The following is a 24437-nucleotide window of genomic DNA, read 5'->3' as shown; positions in this document are numbered from 1 at the left end:
TGACTCTATTGGGCTAGTGATAATATTCTAACACTTCCCCTGAGCACTAGTCCTCAATCGCCGCACCATGTTAAGCTGACAGAGAAAACTCTCATGTTTGCCCGTATTCGACTCTTTTGTAAACAAGTCTGCCACTTGGTCATCTATCTTGATCTGCTACATCTCGATTTCTTCCTTTAGGACCTTCTCTCTAATGAAATGGTACTGCACCTCCACATGCTTTGTTCTACCAATTTTCTACTAGATGAATCGCAGATTGGTTGTCGCAAAGAAGTGATGTTGGATACTCAATTTTCTGGTGCAAATCTTCCATTAAGAGTTTCAACCATGTACTTTCCTGAGCTGCTCCAGCCGCTACTCTATACTTTGCTTCTATAGTTGATAATGATACTGTTGGTTGTCTCTTGCTACACCAAGAAATTGTTCCTGAACCAAACTTGAACACATACCTAGTGGTTGACCTCCGAGTATCGTGGTCTTCTGCATAGTCAGCATCACAGTGTCCAACTAGCTTGCAGTCTTTACTTCTTTTGTACAAAAGACCATAGTCGATTGTACCTTTGACATATCTCAAGATACGTCGAATTGCATCCAAATGAGGCTTATTTGGACTTTGCATGTACCGACTCATAACCCCAACTGCATAAGAAATATCAAGCCGAGTTAAAGTTAGGTAGAGTGCATTTTAAGCACTCTACATAGAACACCATTTTAACTACTGTTTATCTTATAAATAGAACACCATCACCGTTGTTATCTAACAAGACACCCTTTGAAGCACTCTACAAACGACCACCTACATTTCACCATCTTAAAGTTTTTGGTTGTATGTTATGCAATTGTAGTACACCCTAAGCAAAAATTTGAACCTCGGGCAATTTCTTGTGTTTTCATAGGATATCCTTGTGATCATAAAGGTTACAAGTTGTATGACAAGCAATCTTAAAATAAAAACTTTATCAGTCGTGATGTTAAATTTTGGGACGATGATTTTCCTTTTTCATTAGCTTCACAAACTTTGACATTAGCTCCTTCAACTCCCATTTTACCACTTCATGATTCATCCTACTCAAACATCCATTCTAGTTCTCCCCCACCTTCTTTTCCTTCACTACTATATCGTTGACTCTCTGCCTTCTATTCCTTCTCCAGATTCACCCACTAATTCTAATCTTATCCCACTGATACATCAATTCCACTCTGACGTTCTACGCGTACCAAATAGCCTTCAGCTTGTTATAATGATAATAAGATGTCTTCTGGAGACAATCATTTAACCTCTAGCTCAAGTCCCTACACTGGCACCAGGTACCCCCTTCATGATTACCTTTCATTCTCCCATTTTTCACATACTCAACGTGCTTTTCTAGCTCTTATTACAGCCTAGACAGAACCTAAAACCTATAATGAGGCAGTTGGTGACCCATTACGGCAGCAGGCTATGAATGATGAAATTACAGCTTTGGAACGTAATCATACTTGGTCTCTCGTTCCTCTACCACCTGGCCATAAAGCTATTTGCTATCATTGGGTGTACAAGATTAAACACAACTTTGATAGTTCTACTGAACGTTATAAAGCTCGACTAGTAGCAAAGGGACACACTCAGGTTGAAGGTGTTGATTACAAAGAGACGTTTTCTCCTACAACGAAACTTACTACACCTCGTTGCTTACTCACTATTGCTGCTGCTCAAAAATGGTTTACTCATCAGTTGAATGTTCAAAAAGCCTTTCTCCATGGTAACCTAGACGATATGTTTTTACCACTAGGTATTCGCCGACAGGGGGGGAATATAGTATGTCGGCTCCATAAATCTCTTTATGGTTTAAAAATGGCTTCTTGCAATTGGTTTTCCATATTCTCTACCACTACACAAAATGTAGGGTACACGCAGTCCAAAGCAGATTACTCTTTATTTATTAAGAGTAAAGGTACTTCTTTCACTGCAACTCTTATCTATGTTGATGATATTCTGTTGACAAGCAATGATCTCAAAGAAATTCAACATCTCAATACTAGTTTACTCGAGAAATTCCTTATCAAAGATTTAGGGAATTTGAAATATTTTCTAGGCATTGAATTTTCTAGGTCTAGAAAAAAAAATTTATCTCTCAAAGGAAGTATGCTCTAGACATTTTTCAAGACACATGTCTTACAAGAGCACGTCCAGAAAGATTTCCTATGGAGCAAAATCTGAAACTTTATCTAACAGAAGGAGAGAAGTTGAATGATCCAAGTAAATACAGACAGTTGATTGACAGATTAATATATTTATCAATTACTAGGCCTGACATAGTGTACACAGTTTGTATGCTTTGTCAATTTATGCATGAACCAAGAAAACCACATTGGGAGGCAGCTCTTTAAGTTATGAGATACATCAAAGGTACTCCTGGTCAAGAACTTCTACTACCATATGAAAACAACTTAAGATTACAAGCATATTGCGATTCAGACTGGGGTGGTTGTCGAACTTCTAGACAGTCAATTTATGGGTTCTGCATTTTCCTTGGAAATTCAATTATTCCTTTGAAGTCTAAAAAACAAATCAATGTGTCCAGATCATCAGCATAAGCCGAGTATCGAGCTATGACAAATACTTGTTTAGAGTTAACTTAGTTAAGATACATTCTTCAAGACTTGAAAGTTCCACTGCCGAACAAGTATTATTGTATTGTGATAATCAAGAAGAAATACACATAGCAACCAATCTAGTTTTTCACGAACGTACGAAACACATAGAATAGATTGTCATATAGTTCTAGAAAAATTACAAGCTGGAATCATCAAACCATTTTATGTTTCAACTAAAATGCAATTGGAAGATATTTTCACTAAAACTTTGGGAAGACGTCAATTTGATTTTTTGAAAGACAAGTTGGGTGTGATTGACAGACAATCTCCAACATGAAGGGGAGTATAAAGATATAATATTTAGAGAATATATTATAATAATTAGTTGTGGAATATATCTTAGAAATTTCAGGATGGTCGAGAAGGAAAAAATGACCACCAACATCAAGGGATGAAGGATTTTAAGATAAATTATGGATTTTTCGAGAAAAATAATAATAAAATATTCCGAATGTGACAAATTACCAAAATACCCTTAAAGTTCCACTTGATTACTGTAATTAAAGAAAATCTGCAACCAGATTTGGTTCCAAAACCGTCCAGCAGAAGAAAATCAATCGTATATTCATATCCAATCGTTGGATTGAGCTGCTATTTGGATAAGTTTAACAAAACTCAAGGTTTTGTAGATCCAATGGTTAAAGCTGAAAACTAACGTCGGTTGAACCTTCATGGTTTTAGATATTTCCACTTAAATTTTAGATAAATAAAAAACGAAAAAATTCACCACAATTCTAGAACAATCAATGGCAGTGCAAGCTTGATCTATAAATAAGAAGTTATGGGTAATGTTTCAAGACAAGAATCGAGTGATGGTTCCTAAAATTCGAGTTTAAAGCTTTTAGATTATGGATTTTTCTTCCTCAGATTTCTTCTAAATTCGAGGGTTGTGGTTAATCATTTGACATCCTACCAATTCCTACACATTCCATATGGGATTTCCAAGAAGTTTCATGAAGGAATCGAGCAATGAAAAGCTCTAGAATCGACTGTCCCAAAAAAAGGCAAGAAACATGTTTTCTGGCGAACTTTGGAAGGTTATAACTCAAGCTGCAGACCACGACAAGATATGAAATTGTCCCCTACTTCTTCCTTGAAACTTAATCTAAACGTCTTGTGAAAAAATTTAGCCAATTAGAGGTGTATATAGAGCGGTAGAAAGGCAAAACCAGAGGAGTATGATAAGAAAAAAAATCGTGATTTTTCCAGCAACCAATAAAGAAGATAAGTTCAAAGTCAAATGTCAAACTTTGACCAATAAAAGTCAAAGGTAACCATATGTTGACCTTTCTACACTTTTTGATCAATTTGAACTTCTTTCAGACTGGTTCTCATGAATTTCTTTATGGTTACTAAAACTACACTCAAAGATGAATCTAGTAAAGATAATTTGGAATAATTCGGAAACCGAAAGCTCAAGAACAGAAGTCCTGAACACAAATGACGAGGTAAGTAGCCACTTTGGACTTTTCTTAAAAAATACTTGTTCGAATCACTTGTATTTCTACATGAACCCTAAACTAAGTATGGATTTAGGGTATATAAAAGAAAAACTCAAAGAACCATAAGTTAAAGCCCTGAACCGATCAAATTGCTCGGAATTTAAGTAACATTAAAACAAACAACTAGATGAACTTCGCTGCCTATGAAATTTTAATGCTAAGCATATAATAACATGTGGAGATTATATATGAAATTTGGTGGTCATTGGATAGGGATAGGTAGGTAAACCAAAAAATGGTGCAAAATGACCATATTACCCCTACGGATGTCTACCTACGGTTCATGACCTAGAGGACCTCTAAATGCTATTAAATTTTGTGGTAGACCTGATAATGTGATGTCTGATGATGGGGAGAAGTTTGAAAGCCATTGGAACACGTGAAGTAGTAAAACCAAGAATTGGGGGGGGGGGGGTAAAATGACCAAAATGACCAAAATGCCCCTAGGACTACTTATTTAAATTCATGGCCTATACGTCCTCCAAATGACTTGCTACTTCTTATAAAGCCTATTCCTAAGGACAACAAGGTATGTTCAAGAGTTTAAGTTGATTAGAGCAAGCTTGGAACCTAAAGCAAGTTAGGACCAAAGAAACACCTAAAGGAAACACCTAAAGGAAACACCTCAGGACTCAAGACCCTTTTAGAGCCCTCTAAGGAATTCAATATGAATCTATGACCTTCTAGAACAACTCAGGCTTGTTATTACAATGAATTCATAGGCTTACAAATGCATTTTACAGCTTATGCCTATAGGAATTATGAACATTAGAAACTTACAAGATTGAGAACCAAGAACAATACCATACAAGCTCTACAACTACCAAAGCAAGAAGAATGCTAGGTACCACTCAAGGATGAGGGACCAAGGTCCTAAAACTTAGAAACTCAAGAAAAAATCATAAGACCTCCCATGGTAAAATATGTTCTTGACTCAAAATACGCTGCTTGGAACGTATGAAGCCTTGAGCGTAGGTATTCAGACTATGCTACTTGGAACGCATGAAGCCTTGGACATAGGTATTCAGACTGTATCATAGGACAAGCCCTTGATGCAAAATTAGACTACATTGTTTGGAACGTAAGAAGCCTTGAATGTAGGTTTTCAGACTGTGTTACTTGACACGCATGAAGCCTTAGACACAGGATGTACTACTTAGTTATTTTGTTGTCTACTTGGTAAGGTAAAATAAAAGGGAGTTCTCTATCTACACACCTACTACAACTTAGTTTAAACTGTTGAGAAACACTTGCACCATTGTACTACTTAGTTATTTGTTGTCTACATATGGTCATTTTCTTCATGCATGTGTCATGATAGTTTCTTTGTCTGAACTAATTAGGCATAACGGCCATACTACACAAGGTAAAGCTCAATCACTAAACCCATTATATGTAGCACTTGTTATTTTGAGCAAGAGTCATTAGTAAGGGGGCATACTATACAAGGAAGAGTTATGTATAATAAAAAATTAGCAAGAGTCGGTCAGTAGTGTTTCCTTAAAAGATATAAATAAAAAAAAAAGAATGAAATTAAAACTCAAATTGAGAGATGTATTCATCAAAGTCAAGGTGAGGATCCAATCTACTTTAATCCATCTTAGTTCGTAAAAATGTCCATTATTCACCCAACCTTAGCCAATTTTCCCAACAAAAACAATAATAAAGAACTTCCATACCTCAAGCTACTCTCGAGAATGATTCCACACCTACACTAATATTCATTAAGAACAATGACTAGTTTAAGTTTGGGGGAATTAAAACAATTTTGTCACCCCATGTAAAATAATAAAAAATATATATATATACAAACTCAATACCACTACTCATCAACCTAAAGCTTATACTTTCAATGTTAAAAAAGAAAAAGCAATCAGATTGCCCCAATTGCTTCTTGGCAGGCAATTTGCATCACCAAAGAAGGTGTATGGATGGAAGATAATGAGGATGTAAAAAAAAAAAAAAAAAGTTTTCCTTATTGTTCAGGTGAGTTGCATCACAAATGTTGTCATACTGAAAACTCCAGGATGTTAGCAAAAGAGTCGAGCTAAGTGAGAATGAGTGTTAATCTAAATAGTCATCTCTTGAAGACCTGAGTGATCTGCACCACAAATGGAGGCAACTAGAGAATTGGAAAGGACTTGATGGATTTTTGGGAGAAAAAAAAAATTATGACAAGAGAAAGTTAATGAAATAAATTATGAAGTCAAGTCACAAAAGCAAAGGTAGAGGGAATGACAATCATCTTCGAAGAGTTTTGGGGTATACGGTGGAAGTGATGAATGTATATTTTTCTTCTAGGATTTGGTTGCAAGTGTAGGGTGAAATGTATGGGAAAACTGAGTTGAGGAAGGAGAGAATGATTACACAAGATGAGCAATGTATAAAGTTTGGGAGTGTGATAACTCTCCAAAAATAGAGTTATATGAAGTCTTTTTGTAGTTAATTTTTCACTCATACAAACAATTTTTTCGATAAGTTCTCCATTTATTCTAATTAGTAAACATGAGTAGTCCGTGGTGTTTAACACGTAAAGAATATCAATTTTCATAAATTGAGTCTAATTGTACATTTAATTGAGTTATTTGGTAAAATTTTAGAACATTTATGTTGTACCATGATGCTGCAGCAAATCTGGAAACAACTATACTTGCAATCTGGAAACAAATTGCTTACCCTGATGCTAAAGCAATACGAAACCCAAATTTTTCGGGGCTGACATGAAAATTATAATCCAAATCAGCAAGCCATGTGGGTAATTTACTACCAAATTAAGAACATTACAGGTGACAATTTACTCATTTTCAGCCCTAAATGGGAAGAAACAAGCAGTATAAAAGGAAAATGTTACCTAAAAAGAGAGGAGAGCCTCAAAAGGGACAAAAAAGGAATAAACAGAGGACTCTGCCATTGTGAGACTAGAGAGTTATAAGAAGAAGAACCCTAATCCAGTCATCTTTGACAGTAGAAGGAATAGAAACCAAGAAGGATAGATTAAGGCAATGAAGCAAAGAAACCAAGGTGATAAGATAAAGAATCAACTACAAGGGGGATAAGATTCGGATTACCTTGTTGATCGAATATCTCAAGGCAAGAACATTTGATTGAGATACGAATCACTCCACAAGCAAGATCGATCATGTCTAGCTTGTTGATAAAAAATCTCAAACACTTGTTTGAGATTCGAATCACTCCACAAGCAAGATTGATCATGTCGAGCTTGAATGATTCTACATTCAATCTAAACTACATAGAATTGCAAAGAAACTTAGCCATTGGCTAAAGAAAAGCACACATGCTTCTTTCTATATTTTCCAAGTCTGCTTACAAATACAACATATAAGGCTTTATATAACCTCAAAAATGAAACTACTAAAGGTATTCCAAGAGTTGTAACATTCCTACTTTATGGCCATAATTAGCCATTATGTAAATGTAACCGAAATTAAATAAAAAGTCTTAAAATACAATAACTCTAAATTACTCTAAATTGTAACCGACAAAAAATTTACAACAATCAAACTTTATTCTTCTTCAATGTAGCATGAATTGAAACATCTTTTGATAATTTTGACAACCTTTTCTTCACATCTTCATTGAAGTATATTGTATGATTGATGTCTCTTGGTTCATATCATTCTCCACTTCTTCAAGAGGATTCGTCCCCGAATCTATTTGTGTAACTTTGCTGCAAAAAATAAGTTATGGAAATACGACAGACCTCACAACACTCTCTCAAGAGTATATGCTCAAGGAATTTTAGGCCACTCTATTTGCACTCATTTACACAAATGAAGCTCTCATTCTCACCTCTCAAAATTTTAAATAGAGCAAAGATTGAAATTTGAACTCTGGGTTGATTAAAAACTAAAAATATGAAAATAAATAAAAATCAAATTGAGAAGAAACGCAAAGGAAACATATATCCGATCTTGAGCCTGAAGCTCTGATACCAAATGATAAGATAAGGAATCAACTACAAGGGGGGTAAGATTCGGATTACCTTGTTGATCGAATATCTCAAGGCAAGAACACTTGATTGAGATTCGAATCACTCCACAAGCAAGATCGATCATGTCTAGCTTGAATGATTCTTGTTGATCAAAAATCTCAAACACTTGTTTGACATTCGAATCACTCCACAAGCAAGATTGATCATGTCGAGCTTGAATGATTCTACATGCAATCTAAACTACATAGAATTGCAAAGAAACTTAGCCATTGGCTAAAGAAAAGCACACATGCTTCTTTCTATATTTTCCAAGTCTGCTTACAAATACAACATATAAGGCTTTATATAACCTCAAAAATGAAACTAATAAAGGTATTCCAAGAGTTGTAACATTCCTACTTTATGACCATAATTAGCCATTATGTAAATGTAACCGAAATTAAATAACAAGTCTTAAAATACAATAACTCTAAATTACTCTAAATTGTAACCCACCAAAAATTTACAACAATCAAACTTCATTCTTCTTCAATGTAGCATGAATTGAAACATCTTTTGATAATTTTGACAACCTTTTCTTTACATCTTCATTGAAGTATATTGTATGATTGATGTCTCTTGGTTCATATCACAAGGGAACTTCCATTGAAGGACAACAACAAACCCCGATGACTCTCTTTTCTTATTGTATCAATTTTTCATGATTAAGATGTAGATTTCTTTGTTTAATTTAGTTTCTGTGGATAACTAAACCTTATAGGGGAGGCGAGAGAGTTTTTGTAGTATAAGTATATTGATGGTGTGATTTTAGTTTCTATTTAATACTCTAATTTCATTGAAAGAGTAGTCGAAGAAAATAGAAGGTTTAGGAATAATTTCTCCTAGAGAACAATTATGGAAGTAATCACCATGCATGACCCTGGAATGTAGGCTTGGGAATCTATTAAAAGAAACTAAAATTAACCCGAAAGTTTAACAACTTATTTATTTAATCTCTCTTAGACGAACCTTCTTCATTATTGTTCATTTTATCGTTGCGCTCTGTTTTTCGACAGCATTGACACTCTGCATAATTTTGTTTAATTAGTTTAAAATCACCCACAACCATTTGAATGATACCATGAACTCACTGAATTTCCAGCAACACAAGTAACGAAAAAATAGATTCTCTATGAAATCGATAATTTAAATCGAGAACTTTGAAACTAAGAACTAAGGATGAAGACTAGAACATGGATCAAGATCCAAGTTCTCATAATTAAAAATCGAGAACCTTGAAACTAAGACTCTTAAGCAACAACAGAGGTTAAGAACTTAGATCCAAAGACCAAGGCCCTTGAGCAAGATCATGTCAAGAACTTAGAACTCTAGAACAAAACTTAAATGTCATAAGTTCTCAGGTCAAGAACATGATAAGAAAGAGTGTGATATTCTAGTGCACTTTAAGGAAATGTTTATGAGCCTATAAGTAGACTACTTACTAAATCTTTGTACCTGGCATATATTAAGCACACAATTAAGAGCTTACAAGTAGGCTACTTACCGAGTCTTTGTACTCATTTAAGATTTTTCTTGTTTTTCAACTAACAAGGAGCTGGTTGAGGATTTATGCAAATAGGAAAAAGTGTCGTACAGAGTCAAACCTTGTTTAATTGCTTAAAATATATTTGATGTTTTCAAGAGAGTCGTGACTCGAGTTTAAAGAATGGAATCATGATATTACTCCTCGCTTCTAAAAGTGAAAGCTATCTTGATAGACCAATATAGTCTTTCCAACATGCTTTGTCCTCATTCACATGCATTATAGGAAAATTCCTAAGAAGTCTCCTAACATTGAATTGTTTTGAGTAAAGCACACTTAACCATGTAGTCCTATGACTAAGCTACCGTAAAAGAATGTGCACCTTGGTTGTATAGGTAGTGACTTTCAAGTCTTTTAAACATTTCTTATCTTATCCTCACGATCGCTCTTATTCGGATATGATCTCAGATTATTCATGTACCCCTCCTTTACTCAGGTGTAACACGTATAACACGTATTCACTTAGTATTGTTTTTTGCATAATTTTTTTTTTCAACCAAACTTTATAAATGGGAACGAAACAAAATTAAAATAAATGAAATCTAAGATAAATGGACAATAATATTACTGTATTTTTTTTTTATTATTATGACGGTAAATATATTTTTATTCTATTCATTGTATATTACATCAATTTTGTACATACTCATTTGATTTTTCACAAATTTTTTCTGACCTTTTGTTTTATTTTAATCAAACCAAGATGTTTTTATTTTTCTTTTACTTCTACATTATTAAATGTTAGTTAATAGGTAAGAAGCCTAAAAAGAGGAAAATAAATTTAACAAATGTGTAATAAAAGTTTTAACCTTAAAAAATATACTTAGTTAAAGAAGAATGCCACCAAATCTTTTATTTTTCGACTTAGTTGTTAATATAAAAATCTCACTTTTGACTCACCCCATTTACAATAGAAATTTAATATTTCATTTGCATAATTTTATTTATTCATTAATAGGAGTCCAAAATCAACTAATTATGTTACAACATAGCAATATGACATAACACAACATAGTATAACATGACGTGACATAACATAGTATTGTACAACATGGTACAACTTAGCTTAACATGGCATAACAATCATAATTACGAAACGTGAAGGGGCCACGAAGCACGCGTCATCATACATAATACAATTTGTCCAACCAAACAAACAGTAGAGTCATTTACTTGATTTGCCTAAGCAAGTACTGATTATTCTTACTACTAGTATGCTCCTAAAGATCCAATTCAACCTTAGATTCATAGTCTGTCCTGATGATATCAGTTAAAACAAAACAAGTGCAAAGACTTCTAGGTCATATCCTCTGAACCTTGTTAAAGTGTCCAATTACATATCTCTTTCCCATGTGAAAACTTCATTTGTATAATTTTTTTAATAATCATAGGGAATAATCAACCCAACACAGGGTTCTTTTCTTTGACTTCCTTTACAATATTAGGGAGGGACTTAATAGAACCCTCCTTACAATTTATTACTTCAAAACATGTAATTCGTTCGGCATATGGGTACTCCGAGTTACTTGAAGAACAAGTTTCGAGTAAGCAAAACAAAACCTTATTTAAGTTAAGATATTTAGAAAGTTATGATATCGTTAAAAAAAAGCCCATCACGAACTTACTCGAGGTCGGTCATATTAGAAAACAAATCAATGTTGCCCAAGCACTCTACAACCAACTTCTTCCATTCTTATTTCCAAAGTGTTATGTACAATTTATCTGTAAGAGCTGGAATGCACTCATCTCCAACCGATAGATAACATGCTTCTCAGGTTAACTACATAGGGTAGCTTTGCCAGTTTCAAATTACCGTTCTCTGAATCAAAGGATTTGCTTCCTACACTTTCCTTCCACCAAATTCACCAATAAGTCAATCTCTAACTTCTCGTATGTAGGCGCTTGTTATATCGGCTGCGCATGCAACCCCCTTTAGGCATATGTAGTCACGCTTGGCCAATGAGTTATACTTCTTTTTTCTATTAGTTGGACCTCTATTTGTACCTCTATTTGTCAAAAAAAAAAAATATATATATTCCTTGATTTCAATATTGACCTTATTTTAATGGGAATTATGTGCAATGAGAGGGGTTTTAGAAATTTTTAGCACATTTTGCATGGGAAAGCGAGCTTAGCAGGATCACTATGTTGTAAACCCATCTTAAGATTGGGCGTCGGATCATGTTGGTTGAAATAGTAGCTAGCGGCCACAAGGGTTGCCCTCTATACTATGGTGACTTTATGGTCCTATGCTCAGAGCATTATACTAGGTTTGGAACTCCTAAACCTCAAAGAAAAAGCCTAGGACACATACTATGTCAAAGATGTGATGAAAGCTTGGGATAGGTTTCTTACCGAGTATTTTTATATTCACATCTTTCTACATTTTATTTTTTAGGTGAATGATGCCACTTTTCGAGGTGTGGGACTGCTTGAGATCTCTATATCACAATCATACATTTCCAACTGTTCGGCATCATGATCTTGACATGCTCATGACAAACCCCAAGGAAAACTTAAGCCTCATTCACATTTTTCACCCAATTTTTTGTCTTCTTTAAACATTAGGTGAGGTTCGCCTTCGCATGACATGCTACAATAAAGTTGTTACTACATACATGACGTGATGAATGCATGCGCAAAATATTCATTTAAATTATTTCTTAAAAGGTATCATGGTCTCAAACGTTCGTAAAAAAATCTTTAAAACAATAATGAAAAAAATAAATCATGTGAAGTTTAGATAAAATAAAGAAAATAAAAAAAATTTCCCTAAAGTAACCTAAGGGCTACAAAATAAACAAAAATTGTGACTACCCTACCTCTAGTTCCATGGCCTTCATTGCAGCAACGTTGCCATCCTTACGTTGGTGGCTTACCTTTACTTAAAAAGTAAGAGTAGTACGTGGTTTGAATATTTTAAGAAATACTTAGTAAGTACCACACATTTGATGTCGAGAAATAAAAACACGTGACATGATGGGACATATTGTTTAAAAAACATGGCATGGCCTTAGGTAGCTTTCTAGTCCGGGCAATGTTCGATGTATAGTACTCTCCTACACACGACCCAATCACGAGCACATGGACTCACTAGGGCTCATGTTCCCCTAGGCTTCTTTCATGGACTCACGAGTCTGTGAATTACGTAGATATAGTTCCTATCAAGTCTTTCATACATAACATAACTTACATGACATGGTCTATGGAGATTTACACACCATAGATTATCATCATGATAACGTATTATTACAACATAGTGTAGTCACACTATAGTATAGCATATAAACATGGCATAATACGATATTGAATAGAATAGCAATCATTATTATGACACGTGCAAGGGTAATAAGTATGTGTCATAATATGTAATAGAATTCATTCAACCAATCTATTAATAGAGTCACTCACTTGAGTAGGTTAAAAAAAGGTTGTTAGTTTATCTTTGGAGCTACTCCAAATTTGTCCCTTGAAACTAAAACAAATTTATCTACCTAATGTTCACGGAGTAAACCTCTGATTAGCTTATTATACTTTAATCTGGCCAAAGAGTGATCATACTCATCTCAAAAGCTATTAAAAGTGCAAAATCGAGCAATAGAAGTGTACAAATTTGTAGAAAAGGTTTAAAGTAGTGAAACGAATTGAAAATTTGTAAACAAAGCCGTTCACGTCGTTTGAGTCGCACTGTACTGAACCAAGCCGAGCCATGAAGTTGATACTTGAAAGGGACATGGGCTGGGCTTGGCGCGCGGCTAAGCACATGTATCATAGGGTCAGGATATGCACACATCTTGCAATCTAGGCCGGACTACTATCGAGTTAAGTGCTTAGGTCGTGAGGCTACTATGCTAAGGAACGAGAGTTTTGGTCCGAGTGCCTACTCTGCTGAAGGATGTGCTCATTGGCTAGATGCGTGTTGGGTCTACCGTGAGTTGCTGGATCGGCAGGTAATGAAGATTCCTAAGCCACGACATTAGCATGGGCTTACTGGGCTGGTTTTTGGTTGTTGCACCAATGGGCCATGACTGCTTAATGGTTACAAACCTGGTTTTGGTTGCAGTTCACCGAGGCTGAGGGTTTGATTTTGGCTCAGATTTCGAGCCTCAGATATTTTCGTAGATATTTTCGTCCACATCTAGTAGTTCACCAAATCCACCTCTAGCAGATATTTTCGTCTTTTGGCTTTTCCAAATTATTACAGAGCTAAAAATTGTAAAAAGCCTCTTTTTGGGTTTTCCCTTTTGCCCTTCCACTCACGGTTTTAAAACGCGTCTACTAGGTAGAGGTTTTCACACAGAATGTTTTATTCTCTTCTCCAATCGATGTGAGCTCAACATCCTTGCTGGCACACCATTCGATAACTGAGCCTTGGGAGCTCAGGATCCTCGCTGGCACACCATCCAATATCTGAACCTTGGGGCTCAATATCCTCACTGGCAAATCACCCGACATCTTCCTCTAATATTATTTGTAACAACTCAAGTCTGCCGCTAGCAGATATTGTCCGGCTTTCTTTTCTGAGTTTCCAACCAAATTTTTAAGACGTGTGTGCTTAGGAGAGGTTTCCACACCCTTAAAAAGAATTTTGATCTGTTGGAGAATTTTGTTCTCTTCTCCAACCAACGTGAGATCTCACCTAATAGAAAAAAGGATTTAACAACAACTCTCTAAGTTTGTCTTTTTTTTAAGGGGAAATTCCTTATTCGTACTTTTGAGAATTCAAATTGGAAAACTTGCTGTAATATGCCAACAATGGTATCTGATAGGGAAATCTTTAGGCAAAGTGACTTTACAGTGAACATTGAGAGAGAAGTTAGTTAAGGAGTGTCTTAGGGGAATGAGCAGTGGAGAGAAAACTTGAGAAAGTGGTGTATGTTTTCCACAAGGACATTGAGAGAGAATTTTCCACAAGGATGAAAAGAAAATATGTATAATAAAGGCTTAGCTAGTTTAAATAATTAGGTGTATGTTTAAAATTATTTCATGCAAGATTAGGTGACGGCTACCATTTCTAACGGGTATCCGGCATAGAGAGCTACCAAAGCATGCTCGCTCGATAAGGAAAGGGGCCAGGGGTGTGCGAACCGACTGGTGGGTCCATACTCGCACATATGGGTCATGCGTATGATGGTGTTAATATAACACATGCGGAAGCAATTTGGATCTTAGGCACTTTTAGAACATCAATTATTGTAAATGACTAGCATGTTCATAAGTATTAAAACTTAATGAGTTTAAATACTAACCTTTTGTAGTTCAAACTCCTTTTGCCTCACGAACCGATTTCGAACCACCACTAGTGTCTTCTCCACTATTCTCCGGCCTTAGAACGGGATTGTGGAATCCGGTGAGTGACTAAACTTGGGAGGGATTTTGTATACGTGAAAGAGAGTGCTTGTGAGAGGTTTTTCATCAAGATGAAGAAGAATCCCTTCCAAGTATCATGATCACTCTATTTAAAGAGTCAAGTTTGCATGTTCATGCAAACTTGAGATCACCAAATCTTGACACTTAAAATTCCACTCAAATGTTTGGGATTATGTGGCAAGCATGCATGTTTGAGTTAACCAAATTTTGACACTCAAAATTCCACTCAAACTTGTGGGGTTTATTTGGCAAACATGCAAGTTTGGTTAAACCAAATTTTGACACCTCAAAATTCCACTAACATGATTTTTCCATTAGATGAAAGTCAACATTTTGACTTTCTTCATTTTAATTAGATGAAAGTCACATTTTGACTTTCTTCATTTTAATTATATGAAAGTCAACATTTTGACTTTCTTCATTTTAATTCAACAATTAATTTGAATAATGAATTTCAAATTAAAGTAACATTAAATAATTAATTAAACTATTTAATTAATATTTAATATTAATTCAAATGCCAATCCCAGTCAATTCCGACACATAATTGATTAAGATATTTAAATCTTATTTAAATATCTCAGATTCTCTCTTTTCGTTTAATTCGTAAATAAAATAAAATTGCGGTTAAATATATCGTATATATGTAACGCATATTCTCTAATTTGAATTCGAACACTTCGAACTCACTCGTCACACTGTTCTATGGTTTAGTCCGATATCAGCTAGCAGAGGGACCTAATGGACCTATAGATCATGGGCTCCAACGATTCAAGATTAACCGATTAAACTCAATAACCTGGTTAACCAACATTCGTTAACTACTAGGACACTCCACTATAGCCTAGTAGTTGCACTCCCCTCACTATAGATATATTTCTGTCCATCTGATATAACCATGATTAGTAAGTCGATCCTTCACAGGTTGTTCGTAACTAGAGCTGGGTCAATTTACCGTTTTACCCCTGAAGTTACTTCTTGTTCCTTATGTCTCACTGATCCTCTAATAAACAATTGGTTTGTGGTCCAACCAGTAAACCGAATCCCTCTCAGGCCAATGAGAGGGTGGGGCCCCTTGTTCAAGACCTGGAGTCAGTGCTTAAGGGAACTACCTTTCTTCTATCCCTAAAAGTGGGTAGGAGTGAATTCCGTCTTGCACCCCACATCCCCAGCCATTCACCCAGTCTTACCCCTGAAATGGGAGGCCTGTTGAGTCGGCGAACTAGAGCCACTCTCACCCATGCAAATCTAAGGATAATTCCGAATAAACAGGAGTTCATGGTTAGCTCAGGATTAAAACCGAGTTACCTAGGTTATCGAATGAAAAGAAAATCAGTCTCAACAGTAAACGACTTTATAAAGTGAGAGTGGTTTTCTTCATGGTCCGATCTTATGCAATACTCATTGCATAGGACGCCCCCACTCACATGTCTTCTCATGCACAATTTAGTGATCGCATTGTTTATATCATATACAAAAGTGGGCCGCATCCATAGTGTCCCCAGAATAAGGTACTCAGCCTTATCCTTATACTATAGATCATTTTGACTATATACTTGAACTTGATCCACTCTTATGTCTCTACATATGGTTCAAGTAGTCATACTATAGCCAGAGTGTTCTTAGTTTATTGGATTTAGATTAATGATCGTAAAGTTCACTTTATTCAATAACAATTTTTACTGAATAAACAACAATAATAACTTTATTGAAAATAGAATATATCTTTGTTTACATACTATAGCCAGAGTGTTCTTAGAATATATCTTTTTTTTTTTTTTTTTTTTCTTGTTCTTATCAATCATATCTATTTTTCTTCCAGTTTAATGTGCATAAAAAATTGATAAAAATATAAAACATTGATAATGCTAATTAAGGAGAAAATATAGAAAAGACAAGCATATAGTTTGTGTTTAACACAACTTTGTTTTTCTATCTCCACCAAAAATAGCAAATGAAAAAGAATTGATATTTATAACTATGCAACAAATATGAATATACAACCAAAACATTCATAGCAATTTATTTTTTTGGATGGATATTAACTTTAAATTAGCTTTCCAAACATCTTTAAGGGCTTGTTCAATACAAGTTTTTTTTTTTCTTTTTTGGTATATAATGAACCAAAATCCAAATGAATAAGCATCAACAAAAGAAATTTGAGTATCTAAAAAAAAATGAAGACTGTAACCAGCTTCGGTTTTATTTTATTGTTTGCTTTGGAATCAAGCATTCTTATTAACACATGTTTTGCAGGATCCAATAGATAAGTTGCAGGGGAAAAAGGGCAAGCACCAGAAATCAAATGGCAAGTGACTATTTACAATTATCAAACAAAATCAGTTTTAAATGCTCATTGCAAGTCAAAAGGCGACGATTTGAACGAACGCGTTTTGGACAAGCAAGCTCAATTCAACTGGAGCTTCAAAATGAACTTTTTGCGTACAACTTTGTTTTGGTGCAATTTTAATAGTTTGAATGGAAATGCTTCATTTGAGGTATTTTGGCGAGAGAACTCATATTGGCTTTCTAAGGATGGGACTTTAAAAACTGCATTTGGGCAGCTTTTGATGATGGATTTTACTTAAAAAAAATATTTCTTCCCGCAAGTTTGAATTGATACACCCTTGGGAAAAATGAAGTAAAGTCTCCCTCACTCATTTTGGTCCCACAAAACCTTTTTTTTTTTTTTTTTTTCTTTCTTTTATGTTTGATTGCTTTCACATGTAATAATTCTACAGAGAGTTGTGGGTTTCCTTATAGCCTGAAAATGTTGTATATTTAAATCTAATAGAAGTGGGAGGAATCTTTTGAGATTTTATAGTTATTTTGATGTTGATAATTTGGTTGGGTTTCAAGTTTCTAGTTGTAACGACCTATGTCAAAGCTTGGAAATATGAATTTGGCACTTAATGACCCTAATATTCCCCTGACAATATTGTCAGGTTATTTACTCCTCGCTTCTAAGAGTAAAAACTATCACCACAGACGAACATGAGTCCTTCCAGCATGTCTTTTCCCCACTCACATGATTTTTTGACACCTTAGGTGGAATTAAATTTCACAGAGCAGCGTTAAGTAGCACTAGCATCAAGGGGTCGTAGTAGCTTCGGCCTAGGCAAATCGAGTAAGTAGCCCTACCGTCGTAGGTTATAGAAATTGTATGTTGTATGTTGGCACATGCCCATGGTTTCACACATGTCATAATTTGTATGTTGAGACTGTTATGATTTAATACGTAAATGTTATGCAACGTGAACGTTATGTTGTCTTGCATGAATTGATATGCAATATAATGTGATGTGGTGTGTTATGCTTGGTTGCATTATGTGACTGGTAAGATATTTGCTGTATGACTTGTGCATTATGAAACGTTATGTTGAAAGCATGAAAAATGTTACGTTATGTCGTGTGAATTGCATGTATAGCATGATATGAATGACATGAAGAATGATAAATAACATTCAATATAACCTCGGTATAAGCATGAACAATATGTATAACTGATATTAGAAATTGTAGGCATATTGAAGGTTACAAGACTTTCACCCCTGCAAATCACAGGTAGGAGTTCATAACTCACTCAGTATTAAAATCGAGTCGCATATGATAATCATGTGAATTATTAATCTTCTCAATTAATTGATTTATAAAGAGAGATTAAATATTTTTTGGTCTAGTCTCATACAAACTCATGGTATAGGTTACCCCCACTCACTTGTCTTCACATGAATGATATGATCAAACCATTTGTAACAATTACAAGGTTGGTTTATCAATAGTGTTATCTTAGTATTTGAAGTAGTTATCTCTCCATAAAATCCATAAATTTTACTAACCTTCATATATTATCTAGCAATTCTTTGTACTAAGGCCGAGCCTAGCAAAATCTTTGTGAGTTGTACCGGCGTGAATCGACTGAGTCAAACTTGAAATATTTGAACAAACCTTCTCATCATCAAAGTAATAAAACTTACAACTTTATGACTCTAATCATGTCTAAACCAACTACAAGTTGTTCCTCATTTAAATTGTTCACTAAACTACCGTCTATAAAATTCAGTGTTCGAGAGCTCAGTATACGCTCACTATATAGAAATATCAAGTTGACTTAAGGTTCATCTTGTTGCCTTTTTTTCTCTAATTAGCACTACTATAAAAGAGGTCTACAAACATCCTTTAATACCTAATTTAAGTGAAATACTTAAGCCATGGAGAATTAATGTAATAGAAAAAAGAAAAAAAAAGAATAATTATTAAAAAAAATTAAGTTTAAAAAATAATAATAATAATAATAAATAAATAAATAAAAACCACCCTTCCCCACTTCTCTCCACTAACCTCTCATCCATTTCCCAATCATCTCTCCTCAACCCACCCATTAATCCAGACTATCAACTTGTGAAGAAAACAAAAAAAACATAAAAAAACAACAAAAATGTCAGATTTGAGAAAAAAAAACTAAAATGGCCTCCACCCATAAACTCAATTTAGGTGAACAGAGATCTCGCCATGTTGTTAAGGTATATATTAAATCTTTCTTTGCTTTTATTATAATTTCATTTTTAGAAAATCAGATCTTATTGTCGTAATTGTTTAGGTTTGAGTTAGAAATTAGATGTCAATATATTTATAGGAATTCTAGTAAATCACATTAATGTTATTTATCAATAATGCCATATCAATAATTTTATATAAGAGGACAAACGAATTGATTAAAAATTAGTCAATAATTTCATATAAGAGGACAAATGAATTGATTAAAAATTAGTCAAATATTTGTGAACTGACCATAAAAAAAGAAAGATTTTTAAACTTAAGAAAAATAAAATAAAATGAAAGATTTAAGGTAAGAATCTCACCTAGGTTGAGAGAGAAAAGGGAAAATGTAAAATAAAAAAAAAAGAAAAAAAAAAAAGAAAAGAAGAATAGAATGAAAAACACGAGAACAGACGGAGAAACAAGAAAGGAAGATCTCAAAAGTATTAAATTGTTATACTAGTAAATATAATAGCAAAAGTATAATAAAATAATTCTCAAATATATTATGAAATTATAGTATAAATAAATTGTATATCACTCGGCATTGTATTGTTAGACATATTATATTTTAAGAAATATCAAATCTAAATAGAAAGATTAAGAATTTGTTAAATACTTAATAAGATTTAGGAGTTAAGAATTAGTGAAAGAATTCGGTGAACATATTTAATAAGATGAAGCACCTTGGCATAAGTGAGTACGAATTTGAGGGATGGAAGCAAGTTAATTTGGAGTTAGATAGAACTTAGGCTAAGGTTATCCAAACAAGTGGTCTTACTATTGGCATGGTTATATTTGATGTTGACACGTGCCTCGTAGTTCTGCACATGTCATATATATTGATATGTGTGAATTATTTATGGATCGATATAGTTATAATATGATATGTATATGTTATAATATGTGAATTGTATGATAACACTTACAGTACGAGGTGTTCAATGATATGTTTGAGATAGAATACAAGAAGGATGCACTATAAGCGTCTACAATGCTGGAATTGGCAAAACTAGAGGTCCTTCTAGAATCCTTGCAAAACGTTCACAGAGAAAGCTAACTTAACGGATTGATTCCAACCAAGAGCTGGTTAGAAGATGAATGACTCTTAGATTGAACTTGGTACTCTTAGATACCAAGACAATTCACTCCAGAATTAGCTTGATCAAAACTAATTCAATGAATCGGTTTAAACATCAAAGCTAACGCAAGGTTTGAAAAAAGAATAACACCAAAAAGATATCAAGAAAACACAAAGGTTTTGTCTGTATTCAACCATTCATCCCCAAATATGAATATTACATAACTTTAAATAGACCCACAAGTTAACCCTAACATACTAAAGTTCAGCCACCAACTACAAATCACAAATAAATGCTATTAAATACAAATCGAAGAAAATAAGACAGTCATAAATTGTCTTAATTAGTAATTCAACTACCAATAGCAAGTCTTCTAATCACCTTCCAATGTCAGCCAATCCATTATTTTCTTAATTTGATACTTGAATCTTCTTTGTATTGCTTCTTGTAATTGCTCGTTCGGGTACGTGGAAGTGATCAGTTGTTGGATTCATATCAAAACATAATGTACGATAAAAGTAAGATATGTTCATAGAACGTTAAAGTTAGGGTACGTATCGAAGTGCTATGGATATGAGAGATTGACAAAAACGATATGGTCACGATCGTTTGATAAAAGAATAAGATCAGGTTATGGGTAGAAGGGATACGATTATGATAGATTGATAGAAGATAGCGTTTGTAAGGATTCGAATTTTTGTTTTATTTATTTTAGATTTTATGGTAAGATTTTTATTTTTGCTGCCAAAACGAAAAGATATTATGCTGCAATTATTGTCGCTGGAAAAGGTATGATTTCTAGCAAGGAAATTACTACCTTAATGGAAAAGTCATAAAGACCTTTTATATTCCCATATACAACTCTCCTCCTTCCTTGGAAACAACTTTTGCTCTTCAAACGTTTAGGGTTTTCGAGGGTGTCTGAGAGTACGGAAAAATCGAGAGGGTTAGCCAGGAAAAACGTGTGAGGTGGTTCGCCGGATTTTCTTCGGTGAGTGGCCGGAGGGAGAAGCGACCGAGGCTATCGGTGTTCACTATCGTTGCGCGTCGGTCGGAATAGGCGAGGGGTGTCGTCGCATCGTTGGAATCGGGGTTGTGACGTCGTCGTTGGCAGCGCAGCAACGATTAGGGTTTTCGTGAGATTTCGGGTAAGGAAGACGAAGGAAAACGGGTCGGGTTCACGTTCGGCCTCTGGACCAGCCCACGGAACGAACGCGGGCCCTGTGCGTTTCGGCCCAACGCGGACGCGTGCTGCAGCTTTGGTCTCGGCTCCGCACACGTGCTCTCGGCTCGGCTTGACGTGTACGGCAGCTCGGCTCCGTCAAAATCCGCGGCTCGGCTCCGTCAAATCCCGCAGCTCAGCTCGGCGGCTTAATTGGTCGGCTCAGCAGCTCGGCTTGGTGAATCGGTATCACTATAATATATCGATTCCAAGGTTTTTGGCCCTTCCGAAGCCGTTTCTGCCCTTAGTTTTACCATCCAAGGTCAGTATGGCTTCCAAACGTTAAAGACAGATTAGGTCGAGGGTTTATTTGATAAATAGCATGAGGTTTAGCTAGGTTACCTTATGAAAGGTTCTAAATTGTTATGTGGTTATCATAGGACATATTTAACCGCTGGGATTAGCTCATTGTGAGTGACTTCAACCAAGACCATCGAGGTAAGTGACCTTACTGTTGGAGTTAGCTTTCTACGTGTTGTATGATGGTGCGTGCCCTGTGGCCCCTGCATGCACCATATTTTATGTGATATGATTATGTGATGTATAGATTGTGTTGACCGTAGATTGTGTATGTTATGTGATGTATGAACTTGTGTTGACTGTTGACTGTTTATGTTATGTCATGAATGAGATGTTAGTATTGTATGCCATGAATATGTTGATTGATGCCATAGATACACGTAGAATTATCGAGTCATGTCATGGGATGTTTATGCAACTGGAATGTTTATGTAATATGCCATGTAATGTAAGTCATGTGAGATGCCCTGTGATGTAAGAAACGTAAATGCGATGTTAGCACTACTTATGTAATGCCATGTTAAATATGTTAAGGGACCTCATGCATATATGTATGTCACGTGCATCGGGATTCTTCCCCTTTATGATACGAAAGAATGAAATACGATATTTATGTTCGCCATGATACCATGCGGGCCCTTTTCTGTTCTGTGGTGTCCGGCTACGTGTAACACGTTTTGCCCGACCAAGTCAGGCCCAGGGGGTATGTTTAAGAGCCCGCCTGGTGGGTTCATGTACACGTACATGGGCCATGTGTGAAGGAGTACCACACATCCAACCCTACCCGGAATAGAAAAGCGCCCAAGGCTATGAAAAGTTTATGAAAAGCTAGGTCCCGCTCATATGTTGCATGTGTTTGCATTCCTAACCCCAACAGTGGGGTGACTTACTGAGTATTTCATAAAATACTCAAGCCACGTGCTACCTACATTTTTCAGGTAAAGGCAAGGCGCCAATGTACGGTTGACGGCGGAGCTGAGGCCACCATGGAAGTTGGAGACGGGATATTTTTAGAAGTTTACTTTTATAAGACTGTTTTAAGTTATAGGATTGAGTACCGTTTTATTTGGATTTATTTTGGATTCAGTATTGAAGGTTTATTTTCGGAGTTTAGGTAATGTTTTGGATTCATGAATTTTTATGAAAGACTATTTCAAGGTTATTTATGATGAGCTTCCGCTTAATGAGATAAGTATGCATGGGTGACGTCACTAATTAGGTTAAAGAAAATTAGGGGCGTTACAGCGTTAGAGTACGTTCCTGTAATGATATGACTAAGGTACATTCATGTAACGATATGACTATGATATGTATAAGAACATTAAGGCTATGATAAGTCAGGGAACGATATGACCACAAAAAGTTTACGATATGATATGATTATGATACGACATGTGAATGACGGATATATATATGTTGTCATATGATATGAAATATGTTATGGTATGAAATATGTGATAAATTGACATGTATATGATCTGATATATTGTGATGCAATATGTTATGATATGATATGTATATGATGAAATATTCTGTTAAAAGCATGGAACGTTATGTTATGTCTCCTAAATTGTGTGTAAACAACATGATATGAATGACATGAAATAACGATAAACGGCATGAAATATAACCCCATTAAAATTATGTATGATATGAGAAATGAAAAATGAGAAATGATACGATATGAATGAAAAACTGTAACATCTGAACCCCAACGAGAAACTTAAAACCTAAGTTTTCTCCTTTAAGTTGAACTTTTGAAATTTTATTGAGGATCTTAGAGACTGAATTTTGAGATGAAGTAGAAGAGAAAAATGTTTAGAAATATCTGAGGAAATCAAGAAAAATATAAAAAAAAACATGCTGGAAAATTAGAAAAATGGTCAAAGTCAACTCAGAGGGGGTAATTTGGTCATTATGCCATCTTCCTCTTAAGAACAGTTAGTAAAAGATGAATAAAAGAGTAGAAACAAAAAGGGTAAGGAAAGAGAGGAAAGGAAAAGAAAAAGAAAAAGAAAATAGAGAGAGAAAGAAGGTTCTAGAGAGAAGGAAAAATAACAGCTACTTCCAATCCGGCCACAAGGAGTCCGATTCTGGTGAGATTTCTTCACAAATCCTTCACAGAACCTATAGGAAGCTTTATGGACCCTTGAATAGTTCAAAACCGTCAAGGAACGAAGAAAATTCGTAGGTAAGTTCTTGAACCTTTGTTTTAGGATTTTTCTCAGATCTATGAGAAATATTAAGAGTT

At 35.0% G+C, this 24437-nt stretch overlaps 1 pseudogene; it reads right to left on the bottom strand.

The window, feature by feature from the left end:
* Positions 1-226: 226 nt before the first annotated feature.
* The window catches only part of LOC147792289 (secreted RxLR effector protein 161 pseudogene), a 37491-nt pseudogene continuing 13280 nt past the window's right edge, over positions 227-24437 (bottom strand).

Source organism: Cucurbita pepo, chromosome 6 (assembly GCF_057944985.1).
Source record: "Cucurbita pepo subsp. pepo isolate OVF chromosome 6, ASM5794498v1, whole genome shotgun sequence".
Classification (NCBI taxonomy): Eukaryota; Viridiplantae; Streptophyta; class Magnoliopsida; order Cucurbitales; family Cucurbitaceae; genus Cucurbita; species Cucurbita pepo.
Note: the sequence above shows the minus strand (reverse complement) of the source record. Positions and strands in the feature narration are given on the sequence as shown.